Source organism: Protomyctophum parallelum (assembly GCF_964188405.1).
Source record: "Protomyctophum parallelum genome assembly, chromosome: 10".
Lineage (NCBI taxonomy): Eukaryota > Metazoa > Chordata > Actinopteri > Myctophiformes > Myctophidae > Protomyctophum > Protomyctophum parallelum.
Window position 1 is genome coordinate 33,463,736 of NC_139704.1, and position 14,440 is coordinate 33,478,175.

At 46.6% G+C, this 14,440-nt stretch overlaps 1 protein-coding gene across 1 annotated transcript in view; it reads left to right on the forward strand.

Annotated features, from left to right (window-relative positions):
• Positions 1-14,440, forward strand: part of atrnl1a (attractin-like 1a) — a 452,296-nt gene that overhangs the window by 431,356 nt on the left and 6,500 nt on the right. The window lies entirely within an intron of this gene.

Consider the following 14,440-nt stretch of genomic DNA (forward strand, 5'->3'; position numbering starts at 1 on the left):
CGGCACGGTCGGTGAGGAAGCCATTAAGCCAAGCTTCCACGTATATAGTGGAAGAAGGCCCCTCTCGCTGTGTCTGTCTCTGTGTCTGGGTCACAGCTCTGCATGTCTGCTGCGGGATCGATTGTTCCCTCTCCAACGAGTCTTCCAGAGTTTCCACCGCGTGGAAGGGCGCGCTCATGTTGCCGCTGTATACGTAGACACGGAACGACACGCGATATCTCCCTGTATTATAGCCCAGAGGCCACGGCGGCGCGCGGCTCCTCTGCACTGTAAACAGCCCGCGGAGCAGACGGACGCTTTTTAAAAAAACTTCCTCACCAAAAAAAACTAATGGTTTTATACAGCTCGAAGCTTTTGCGCATCGTCAGCATGCGGCCAATTTCCTCTCTCTCTCTCTTCTCCCTTCATCTTCTTTCGCATGCCCTTCTATCTGTCTCTGACACGCACGCACGCACACACACACACACACACACACACACACACACACACACACACACACACACACACACACACACACACACACACACACACACACACACACCTTCAGTTCTGTCAGAGCTTAATTTATCTGTCTCGGTTTAGATCGAGGACCACGATTGAAATAAGTCTTTGGCTTTTTGTGCTATATCCTTGATTTTGTTTTTACATGTCATAACTCATTAGAGTAAAACAAACTACAAGCTTTCTACATCTCTCTCTCTCTCTCTCTCTCTCTCTCTCTCTCTGTCACTCTCTCTCTCTCTCACTTGCCCGCTAGCATGCTTGTTCTCTGCCTCCTTCAACTTTGTCACTCTGCGTGGGGAGCGCGCTGTCCATCAATCTGTCAGCCGGCTTGGTGGTTTAACCCATTTTGGGGCGGGAACCCCCTTTGGTGTTTTAACTAAGCATCATGTTATACTTTAGCTATTGAAAAATAGCTAGATCTACAAGCTCGTATGGCTCGCCACCGAGCTTGTAGGTCTGCTATTTATTTATTTTTTAATCGTGAAAACGTGGCACAAAAATCTTTGAATATAACATTATTTCAGAAGACTTTTTATTTATTTTTCGACGTTCCGGCTTAAAGGGTTTAAGTCTAGATATGTAACGGGAGCACGGGTGCCTTTGTTCTCCAGGCAGGACTATATAGAGGAGAGCCTTCTGGAGGTGAAGCAGATGACAGAGCAGAGAGAGAGAGGGGGAAAATTTAGCACTTTGCAAGGTGATGTCTTTCAAATGCCGTGTAGAAAGCGAGAGGAAAAAAGGGCACTAATACTTCAGGAGCCTTTTTAGAAGCTCCAAACTGGCTACCTCGGGCTGACAGACGCGGGGAGGTGGAGAGAGAATTACACATGGCTCAATCTGCAGGAGCGGAAAGGAAAAAGAAAGGTTTTGGAGAGAGCTTTTTGGGGTAATTGGCACAGCTTTTCCTCGGGAGAATATAGCAGAACATCCTTTGAGAGGAAAATTGCAAATACTGTAAAGGCATTTTTTTTTTATATATATTTTTTATCCCACGATTTTGTAACCCATTTTTCACCCCTGTGTCAATCGCCTAATGTGATCCTGGGCTCTGCACACCCTCCACCAACCTAGTCCCCATATATGGGGGACAAGGGGAGAGCAACGGACTTGAACTCATGGGGGGAGTTTCCCTGGTTGGACGTAGCGCGTGGAAGGAACACGTTATTCCAACCAGTTCCTTTCCCTCCATCAGGCGCCCCGGCTGGCCAGGGGGAGGCAGTTTAGTGACCAGGATTACTGCATGTTTTTTGTGAGGGTATACCTACCCTAGGGGACACGGGGAGAACATGCAAACTCCACACTGTAAAGGCATTTAGCCCAAATAATGAGAAAGTATACTGTAGAAACCATTTCCCCCCCGCCGGGGGCCCAGTGTGGAAAGATCAGTGGAGGTCAGTGTGTAATTTTTGGTATTATATGTCTACAATAATATATACTCAATCCTTGAATATGCAGTTTTGTATTACCCTATAACTTACTTGACGTGCACAAAACAAAAATCTATATTGTGTAAAGAATAAAAACTACAAAATCACTCAACCTTAAAAAGGGTCGAGTGATTTTGAATAATATATGCACACTGATTGGTCTTAGTATCTAGTGGTTTTCCATCAGCTTAGGGTGAGCCGGGTTCAGACGACGAGGCACACATGAGTGGGTAGTTTATTAACAGCACCATCTCTCTGGGAACATTGATCACGCCTACACACGGCGAATGAACCGCGGTGACCGTTGACCCCAGTTAAACGGTGAAAGTTGGTCAAATCAACCACAAGTGACTCAATATTGGAAAACGTTAACGCGATAATAAACTCAAGACGACCCCGCGCGGCGCCCAACCCCTTCTAACACGCCGTAACTTGAATTGCATCTTAATTCCTCTGCAGTGGAGTTGAAAATTGGACTTTTTTCCGAGGGAGGCGATGGATGACAACATACTGCACTTGTTTAAAAGACGTTTCTTTGGGATACAAATTGTATTTCTTGTTTATATTCTTTCGAACAACACATTACATTTTTATAATCGGATGAACTGCTTTCATTTGAATTGGAATGGTTTGAACAAGCCCGTCCCCCAACACATACACGCACGCACGCACGCACGCATGCACGCACGCACGCACGACAAGGCAGGGAAGGAGATAGATGACGTTGTCGTTGGTTTGATCCTCTCATGACCGGTCCTCTAGTCGTCCTCCCCCCCCCCCCCCCTCCCCCTCGGCCGGGGTCAGACAGCCAGTCGATCCTGTGTTGACGCGGGCGTGTGCGTCGAAGAGCACTTCAAGCCTCGCCTTGCCTCCTCCTCTCTCGGTCTCTGTCTCTCCGTCCATGGTCTTTGTTTTCCTCCGCGCCTGTCCTCGCGCATTGCTCCTCTCCCTTGAGGCCTTATACCGTTAAGTTAACTGACCTGCTTAAGAAAGAGGGATAAAGAGAGAGAGAGACAGACCCCGAGAGAGGGAGAATCTGCCCTTTCCTTGCTGAGTTTGTAAAGTCGAAAAATCAACCCTCCATGAGTGCATAATATTCTTTCGAAACTGCATTTTCTGTAACACCATGCACACACACACACGCACGCACGCTGGATGGTAACCACAAAGTTGCCAGGTCGAACCCGTTCGAATCCCTCAAAGTGTCCTTGAGCACGATCCTGAACCCCAAATTGCTCCGGATGTGCTGGTTGGTGCCTTGTATGGCTTTCCGCCGCTATCGGTGTGTGAATGTGTGTGTGTGTGTGTGTGTGTGTGTGTGTGAATGGGTGAATACATGTAATGCACAATCTATGTAAAGCGCCTTGGATGAAGGCGCTATATAAATGCACCATTTACCAGTTACACACGCACGCACGCAATATACACACACAGTGTCTTTGCAACATGTCTGCATGTAGCTACAAATGTAGCTGTCTGAGTAGGCGTGCAGCATGTGTGGAGCTCATACTGTAGGTGAATCTTTAAACTCTCAGGGACAGATTTATGTACATCAAATGTGTATAGTGCAAATTGCCCAGTGCCTTAAGTGCAATTTGTTCTGTTAAGGTTTGTGGAATTAATGGCCAATTTACTAATGCCGCAGCTAATTACACATTCAAGCGCAAGAGCGTTTGAAGCCTAACTTGAAAGGTGCAGTCAGTGGACTGGTGGATTTTGGAGCCTTCAACCATCTTAAGAATGCATTGGTATCAATTAATTGTAGTTTAATTTAAGTGTACTGATTTTTATTTTTATTTTACACAATGCAATTAACAATTTGGACAGTTATTGCTCATAAAATACAATAAATAAATGGGATTTGGTGCCATATTATTACATTTGTAACGGCACATTCACCCGGGACGGGACAGGAAAAGGGGGTTGTGATATTCCAGGTGTGGTGCTATTGTTTAGGGTTAGATTTGCTGAGGGGCATGCTGGTGAAATCCATGCCACAGCTTTTAATATAGGCTAATTCAGTTTTGATTACTTCTTTTGATTCTCACATTTGGAGACCTATTGGTAAAAGAAAGTATCCTTGCTGCATTCTGTCATCTCCGCCCCAAGCTTCCTCTGACACGCGGGGCTCCACCGGGCGCGTCAGCGTCGCGTCTCCGTCACCGTCAGGGAATGTTCCCTTTTTATTTTACTTTTTATATATTTTTTTTATCCCACGATTTTGTAACCCATTTTTCACCCCTGTGTCAATCATCTAATGTGATCCTAATGTGATCTACACACCCTCCACCAACCTAGTCCCCATATATGGGGGACAAGGGGAGAGCAACGGACTTGAACTCATGCTTCCTTCATGCCTGAGTGTCCAAGTTGCTCCTTTACACCTGACAGGGGGGGAGTTTCCCTGGTTGGACGTAGCGCGTGGAAGGAACACGTTATTCCAACCAGTTCCTTTCCCCTCCATCAGGCGCCCCGGCTGGAATGTTTCCTTTTTAATCGATGAAGGGTGGCTCCACTGCCCGCGTTGCGTGACTGCATAAAAAATTGCCCCGGTTCGTTTTTTTGACGCACGCGACGGAGACGCAGCGCGCCCGGTGGAGCCCCGGTGTAATGCAGCATGGCCTGTGCTGAATTGCACCTGCTTCCTTTTGAGGCAGCAAACTTTCCACGCAAACCGACCCTCACAAATTGCACGAATGTGTAAATCAACCAGAAAACCACACGTATATACAGTATAGCTCATCCTGTTACTTGCACGATCGTCTCTTAAACGGATATACTGTACGTACATGTAGACCTTTATTAATCCCACGGCAGGGGGGGGGGGGGATTCCGTTTCAACTTCACCCAGCTGATGGCTGCTGAGATGGTCATGATTGATGTGAGCTCTAGGGCCTCATTGACACGTACCAAACACCAATCAAAGCAAATGTTTGGAGTCACATGGTTTGTTCAAACATTTGTGTTTGATGAGGGGGGAGGGGCAGAACACGACCAGCAATCAAACACAAATGTTTGATCAAACCATGTGACTCCCATTGGAAAAGCATTGTGTGGTAGCCCAAAACGACCAAACATTTGCTTGATTGGTGTTTGGTACGTGTGAATGAGGCCTTAGGCGAGAGTTAGGGTTTTAAAACATAGACCTTCAACATAGCCCTTCTGATTAGCATGGCGGCCTCTCTAGCCACATAAACTACGGCCCACCCCGGGGCATATAAGGAGAGAAGAGCACTTTGCACACAAGGTGCTTTTTTTTTAAATGAGCTTCCAGGGCAGTGCACCACACGCTCCGACTGCACAATGCCTCTGGAAAGATTCACAAAAGGCTTAGTGAAATCTCTCCCTCAGAATGAATTATATAAGGAATGGTCTGAAGGACATGATAATAGTACTTTTTTGTATTTATTTCATCTTTTGTATAAATGTACAAGAAGTCAGGACAGTACTACAGAGCAAATAATGTTCTTATATTGCAGTAGAGGTTTAAAAACCCCACATCCTTACATACACCTAATATTTCATCTTGACTTTTCACAAAAAAAACTAAAAATAGATTTCATGGCCCCATGATTTTTCTGGATTTTTCTCTATCACACTATCACTAAACACAGGGGCGGCGGTGGCTCAGGGGTAGAGTGCCTGGATGGTAACCGTAAGGTTGCCAGTTCGAACCCGGGCTCCCCCAGAGTTACTGTCGAAGTGTCCTTGAGCAAGACACTGAACCCCTAATTGCTCCCGATGTGCTAGTTGGTGCCTTGCATGGTTTCCGCTGCCATCGGTGTATGAATGTGTGTGTGAATGGGTGAATGTAATGCACAATCTCTGTAAAGCGCCTTGGATAAAGGCGCTATATAAATGCACCATTTACCATTTACCATTTACAGGTGAAATTCACCCGGACACCTGCCTGTAGGAAAAATCAGGGATGTGGGCAGGGAAACAATTACACATCAATTACATATCATATGAAAGGACCCGGGGGGTCGCCAAATGATTTTGGGGGGTCCCCAAATTATTTCCAAAAAAAATGCATACACTTTCCTTAATGATTATATCTGGTTTCAGTATTCATTTATGATTTATTTTCTCTATTATTAAAGGGACAGTTCACCGCTGGAAGAAACTGCAGTCACTCAATGTTAATAGTATTTGTAGTAGATACCAGTAGCACCATTTGAAATTTGCATCCTATGGCCAGAAAAATAATGAAGTATGTTTGTTTGACTGGATTGCTGAATTCCTACAATGCCCATAATGCTTCAGTGCACTTCCCCTCCTTGTGGAGAGGGAGGAGGCTGCATGGAGGTGTGACTTTGTAGTCCAGGAAGGAAAGTTAGACCATATGTTCATGACCTCATGAACATGGCTTCATAACTAAGATATCTAAAAAAAAAAACATATTACACACATAATAGCACACTCGATAGCACACTCTCATTCCACACCCAACATCAACAACACCATCCGGTCTGCCTATACTTCCACCTCAGAAACATCAACCGCCTCCGCACAGTGCCGCAATCCTGGTTCATGCTATCGTCACCTCCCGCCTGGATTACTGTAATTCCCTGCTTTTTGGTCTCCCCCACAAACTTCTCCATGAACTCCAACTGGTCCAGAACGCTGCAGCACGTATCGTCACCAGAACCCCTGTCATCAGTCACATCACCCCTGTTTTACACCAACTCCACTGGCTTCCCATCAAATTCCTCATTGACTATAAGATCATTCTCCATACTTTCAAGGCCATCCATAAGCTCACCCCCCCCCTTATCTGTCTGACCTTGTCCACGTCGACATTCCCACCCGGTCTCTTCGGTCTGCCTCCTCCGTCAAACTGAAAGTCCTCCCAGCCCGTCTGTCCACCATGGGGTCTAGAGCTTTCAGCCGCTCTGCCCCATACCTCTGGAACTCCCTCCCCCCTGACATCAGAAACATGGACTCTATCACCATATTCCAAACTCACCTCAAAACCCACCTGTTTAGGCAGGCTTATGAGTCTGTGTGACCTCTAGTGTCTTCTGCTGCAAGCTGTGTTTTGTTCTGCTTTTAACTGTGTTTTTGTACTGTTTTTAACCTGTACGGCGACCTTGAGTGCCCTGAAAGGGCGAGACATGTCCAAAGCATTTCCACACATCTTTGTGTCATTCCTAACGAGACTCAGTAGGAGACTCTGCAAGTCTCCTACCGGAGACTCCGCTGGTCATCAAATTATTGGCTCAGGAATGTGTCAAAATGCCAGTTTTCCCTAAAGCTTTGCATGCAAATAACGTGCTGTTTAACTAGCAAAATTGGAGGAGATCTCGAGACCGAAGCAACTGCATGCTGCGTTTAGGCACCACTGTGTGCCATAGATTGTCTAAATAGTGCCCTAAGACGGAATGCCATTAGCTGTACAACGTCTCTAGCAATGTCGGGTACGCATCTTGTAAAGTGCTGTGATTAAATTAAAAGAATAATTGAAGTTTCACTACAATGACAAAGCTATACTGCCAAAAGAAATGTAGCAAGCTCATGCAGCTACATTAACATGGAAAATCATACAGTATTCTTTCCCTTTTACAATGAACCCTATAGTTCCATGTCAATGCTATCTCAGTGATCAATAAAGCAGATGAGTCAGTCAAACGGATAGGCAGGCAAGCAGGCAAAAAAATAATAATTATCTGATCAATTGTTCATTAAATATTAAATATGCTTGTGTTGTCTGCTCTCACTGCTCCAAAAAAAGATGCTCTCCACATAATAACAGTAAATAAATACAGTAACAAGTGTCGAGTGTTTGTTTTTGTGTCAAGCCACAGTAACAGAATGCTGACCTGCCCCAGACAGTAACAACACGGCAACAATACGACAAAACAAAACACACCTCTATATATAGCAACAATTTTAATAATTGATTGTGTTTCAAGAGCAGAGCTACCAACCTGCACACATTTTGTGTACCAACCACGCAATTCTAGGCGTATAGAGCACCGAAGTCTGACGTCACTTTCAGTAGAGGGCGTCAGTCCCCAGGTTCATGTATTTGTTTAGTTGCATTGAAATCCCCATTGAGGCGATTTTAGATTGCCTCATATAACTGTGTTTGAAAAATAAACATGTCACCCCGGCCGCTTCACTCATATGGATATGAAGAACCAACTGTTACTGCTGCTGAATTAGTTACATTTTCGCTAGAAGCAGACTGTATCATATATGAGTGACTGACTGTTGCAAACGATACAGAGACACCTCCCTGACAATAACGCAGAGACAGCTTGTTTATTTTTGGACCACAACACTTATAGTAGACGATATTAAGATCACCCCATGTTATACTCCATAGAGAAATTACTTCTGCGAACCAGGGGAATGGAAGGGATAAGCGAGTTACGTCAGGACTTCGGTGCTCTATAGACACCTAGAATTGCGTGGTTGGTACACAAAATGTGTGCAGGTTGGTAGCTCTGCAAGAGTCGTCTGAATTGAATACGAGTTGTGTTAAAAAAAGGAGGATCATGCATTATATCTCGTGCAGCCATATATCACTGCAACGTTGAACTACATGTATTCTACAATCTCATGTCGCCTTATACTGTTAAAACGTGTTACAGTCTTGTTTCAGCGAGGCAGCTGGGTGTTTATATTGTTGCAATACAATGGTTTCATGGACTTCAATCGAATGACATGACCTCTGTTTCATGCCATATAATATCTCTCACTGACACTGTTCCTATACTCCAGTATAGTAAGAAATACCTCAAAAGTGTGCTTAAGTACAGTACTTGAGTATACAGTTACTTTACACCCAAAAGTATAACGAGATATTCAGACACGGCTAATTTCATGGTCAAACTCAAAGCAAGAAACATCTTTTGATGAATTGAACAATGTGGACCCTGTTGTAAACAAGTGTAATGCTTAATTGGGTCGTCCACTCACAGTTGACAGTCTTTGTATTGAGTTTGTGCTTAAAATGTACTGTAAATTCTACAAACTGTTAATAAATATTTCAATCAATCAATCAATCGGTGTATGCATGTCTCAAAATCAAATGAGAATCGGATCGGGAACAGAAATACGTGATCGGGACATCACTAGTTCTGGTGCCAGTGACAACCCATTGAGAGCTCTTGCTGCATGCTATCGAATACATTCTGTAGCAAAGTGTACTGTAGGTACTGTATGAGAAGTGAAGAGACGTGGTTTAATTCCAAGGTAGTTTGTTTGGACTCATGAGTTTGGGCATATGGACAAGCAGACACCGACAATATGTCTATGTCTGGAGGTTGGCAGGCACAACTACAGTACACAAACCTCATTTACATTTATACCTAGCATTAACCCATTCTGACCTGAGATCAGATTCATACGACGAGGTTTCCACTGGACACACACTGGTCTGATTAACCCATTCTGACCTGAGATCAGATTCTAAAAATGTCAGTCGTTCTTCGATTTAAAAAAAAATAGCAGACCCACAAGCTCATAGCGCGCCACTCGGTGGCGCGCTATGAGCTTGTAGATCTGCTATTTTTCAATAGCTAAAGCACGACATGATGCTAACACCAAAATGGGTTCCCGTACAGAATGGGTTAAAATATTATGGTGATTAGATGGAAATCCAACCGCGCTCATTTGCATAACCCATTAAGACCTGAGAGGCCGATTCTACAAATGGCTTTGTAAAAGTCGGTAGTTCTCACACTTTTAAAAATGTTCAAAAATGAATAGCAGATGTACAAACTGGCAGCACGGTCCAGGTGTACAAACTGGCAGCACGGTCCAGGTGTACAAACTGGCAGCACGGTGCAGGTGTATCTGAGACGCATTAATATCAGATGTACAAACTGGCAGCACGGTGCAGGTGTATCTGAGACGCATTAATATCAGATGTACAAACTGGCAGCACGGTCCAGATGTACAAACTGGCAGCACGGTCCAGATGTACAAACTGGCAGCACGGTGCAGGTGTATCTGAGATGCATTAATATCAGATGTACAAACTGGCAGCACGGTCCAGATGTACAAACTGGCAGCACGGTGCAGGTGTATCTGAGATGCATTAATATCAGATGTACAAACTGGCAGCACGGTCCAGGTGTACAAACTGGCAGCACGGTGCAGGTGTACAAACTGGCAGCACGGTCCAGGTGTACAAACTGGCAGCACGGTCCAGGTGTACAAACTGGCAGCACGGTGCAGGTGTACAAACTGGCAGCACGGTGCAGATGTACAAACTGGCAGCACGGTCCAGGTGTACAAACTGGCAGCACGGTGCAGATGTACAAACTGGCAGCACGGTGCAGGTGTATCTGAGATGCATTAATATCAGATGTACAAACTGGCAGCACGGTCCAGATGTACAAACTGGCAGCACGGTGCAGGTGTATCTGAGATGCATTAATATCAGATGTACAAACTGGCAGCACGGTCCAGATGTACAAACTGGCAGCACGGTGCAGGTGTATCTGAGATGCATTAATATCAGATGTACAAACTGGCAGCACGGTCCAGATGTACAAACTGGCAGCACGGTGCAGGTGTATCTGAGATGCATTAATATCAGATGTACAAACTGGCAGCACGGTCCAGATTTACAAACTGGCAGCACGGTGCAGGTGTATCTGAGACGCATTAATATCAGATGTACAAACTGGCAGCACGGTCCAGATGTACAAACTGGCAGCACGGTGCAGGTGTATCTGAGACGCATTAATATCAGATGTACAAACTGGCAGCACGGTCCAGATGTACAAACTGGCAGCACGGTCCAGATGTACAAACTGGCAGCACGGTCCAGGTGTACAAACTGGCAGCACGGTGCAGGTGTACAAACTGGCAGCACGGTCCAGGTGTACAAACTGGCAGCACGGTCCAGGTGTACAAACTGGCAGCACGGTGCAGGTGTACAAACTGGCAGCACGGTCCAGATGTACAAACTGGCAGCACGGTCCAGATGTACAAACTGGCAGCACGGTCCAGGTGTACAAACTGGCAGCACGGTCCAGGTGTACAAACTGGCAGCACGGTCCAGGTGTACAAACTGGCAGCACGGTCCAGGTGTACAAACTGGCAGCACGGTCCAGGTGTACAAACTGGCAGCACGGTCCAGATGTACAAACTGGCAGCACGGTCCAGATGTACAAACTGGCAGCACGGTCCAGATGTACAAACTGGCAGCACGGTCCAGATGTACAAACTGGCAGCACGGTCCAGATGTACAAACTGGCAGCACGGTCCAGATGTACAAACTGGCAGCACGGTCCAGATGTACAAACTGGCAGCACGGTCCAGGTGTACAAACTGGCAGCACGGTCCAGGTGTACAAACTGGCAGCACGGTCCAGGTGTACAAACTGGCAGCACGGTCCAGGTGTACAAACTGGCAGCACGGTCCAGGTGTACAAACTGGCAGCACGGTCCAGGTGTACAAACTGGCAGCACGGTCCAGATGTACAAACTGGCAGCACGGTCCAGATGTACAAACTGGCAGCACGGTCCAGATGTACAAACTGGCAGCACGGTCCAGGTGTACAAACTGGCAGCACGGTCCAGGTGTACAAACTGGCAGCACGGTCCAGGTGTACAAACTGGCAGCACGGTCCAGGTGTACAAACTGGCAGCACGGTCCAGATGTACAAACTGGCAGCACGGTCCAGGTGTACAAACTGGCAGCACGGTCCAGATGTACAAACTGGCAGCACGGTCCAGATGTACAAACTGGCAGCACGGTCCAGGTGTACAAACTGGCAGCACGGTGCAGATGTACAAACTGGCAGCACGGTCCAGATGTACAAACTGGCAGCACGGTCCAGGTGTACAAACTGGCAGCACGGTCCAGATGTACAAACTGGCAGCACGGTGCAGATGTACAAACTGGCAGCACGGTGCAGATGTACAAACTGGCAGCACGGTCCAGATGTACAAACTGGCAGCACGGTCCAGATGTACAAACTGGCAGCACGGTCCAGATGTACAAACTGGCAGCACGGTCCAGGTGTACAAACTGGCAGCACGGTCCAGGTGTACAAACTGGCAGCACGGTCCAGATGTACAAACTGGCAGCACGGTCCAGATGTACAAACTGGCAGCACGGTCCAGATGTACAAACTGGCAGCACGGTGCAGGTGTACAAACTGGCAGCACGGTGCAGGTGTACAAACTGGCAGCACGGTGCAGGTGTACAAACTGGCAGCGCGGTCCAGGTGTACAAACTGGCAGCACGGTCCAGGTGTACAAACTGGCAGCACGGTCCAGATGTACAAACTGGCAGCGCGGTCCAGATGTACAAACTGGCAGCACGGTCCAGATGTACAAACTGGCAGCACGGTCCAGATGTACAAACTGGCAGCACGGTCCAGATGTACAAACTGGCAGCACGGTCCAGATGTACAAACTGGCAGCACGGTCCAGATGTACAAACTGGCAGCGCGGTCCAGATGTACAAACTGGCAGCACGGTCCAGATGTACAAACTGGCAGCACGGTCCAGATGTACAAACTGGCAGCACGGTCCAGATGTACAAACTGGCAGCACGGTCCAGATGTACAAACTGGCAGCACGGTCCAGATGTACAAACTGGCAGCACGGTCCAGGTGTACAAACTGGCAGCACGGTCCAGGTGTACAAACTGGCAGCACGGTCCAGGTGTACAAACTGGCAGCACGGTCCAGGTGTACAAACTGGCAGCACGGTCCAGGTGTACAAACTGGCAGCACGGTCCAGGTGTACAAACTGGCAGCACGGTCCAGATGTACAAACTGGCAGCACGGTCCAGATGTACAAACTGGCAGCACGGTCCAGATGTACAAACTGGCAGCACGGTCCAGGTGTACAAACTGGCAGCACGGTCCAGGTGTACAAACTGGCAGCACGGTCCAGGTGTACAAACTGGCAGCACGGTCCAGGTGTACAAACTGGCAGCACGGTCCAGATGTACAAACTGGCAGCACGGTCCAGGTGTACAAACTGGCAGCACGGTCCAGATGTACAAACTGGCAGCACGGTCCAGATGTACAAACTGGCAGCACGGTCCAGGTGTACAAACTGGCAGCACGGTCCAGATGTACAAACTGGCAGCACGGTCCAGATGTACAAACTGGCAGCACGGTCCAGGTGTACAAACTGGCAGCACGGTGCAGATGTACAAACTGGCAGCACGGTCCAGGTGTATCTGAGACGCATTGGAGACACATTTGAATACAATAAAGTGTAAAAGCACGACGTGCTCATCAATCATTATTAACCCATTCTGAACGGGAACCCATTTTGGTGTTAGAATCATGTTATGCTTTAGCTGTTGAAAAATAGCAGATCTACAAGCTCATTTTTCAAAAATAGCAGACCTACAAGCTCGTAGCGCGCCACTCTGTGGCGCGCTACGAGCTTGTAGGTCTGCTATTTTTGAAAAATCGAAGAGCGACTGACATAGAAGACATTTTTAGAATCTGATCTCAGGTCAGAATGGAAAACTGTCAGGATGTAGAAGACATTTTTAGAATCTGATCTCAGGTCAGAATAGGTTAAATAATGACTACTAATATTGTTGTGCCCGCACACATTTTTTTGTGTGGGCATAACAATAATATTAATGTACCTGCTAGGGACAAATTTCCATGTAGGACTTGAATGTAATCCTATTAAATATCTGGATTCAATCTTGACACCATGTATACATTGGGCCTGTTTTCTCTCATTTTAATGTTAAAGCTCACATTATTTCTCAAGTACGTTGTAGGGATTTTATATTGTTAGTCCACGTACGTTATACAGTAGATTACTTATTGCAGTAAGGGCATCCATTTATACAACCATAGTTTTCAATCAGTCTTGTCTTTTCTTGTCTGTCTCTTTCACTCTCTCTCTTTCTCTGTCTCTGCACTCAGGCCAGTGTGAGAAAGGATTACACTCTGTACAAGCATGGGAAAGTCTCTATAAGCTCTTGTATAGCTTCCCTCTGATCTGGAAGACAGACAGATGCACGCACGGACATGTGTGTACACATGGATAAAGGCCTGACTGACTGACTCAGAGGGTGGACTTGTGTGCATGCATCCGCGCGCACACGCACGCACGCACGTGCGCGCATACACACACACACACACACACACACACACGCACACACTGACACACACCTTCACTCTTTCTTTCTTTCCTTCTTTCTTTCTTTCTTTCTCTCTCTTCCTTTTCTCGCCCGTTTCTCTAGGCGGGCAGTTGTTTTATCGATTCACTCAAAGTGGAGCTTAATCAGTCCTGTTAACAAATTAGCAGCTGGCTGCGTATCAACGTGTGCTGCTGTGGCTAGAGAGAGACACACACACACACACACACACACACACACACACACACACACACACACACACACACAGACAGACACACAGACACACAGAGAGTGAGAGTGAGTTACACTGTGGGCTAGATTCAGTGCTCAGCCTCTCTCCTGAGCTTAAATAGTGGCTCAGTATAATGAAAGTGATGCATGGTTCTTACAGAACTAATCTGCCTTCTCAGCAGCACGGATAG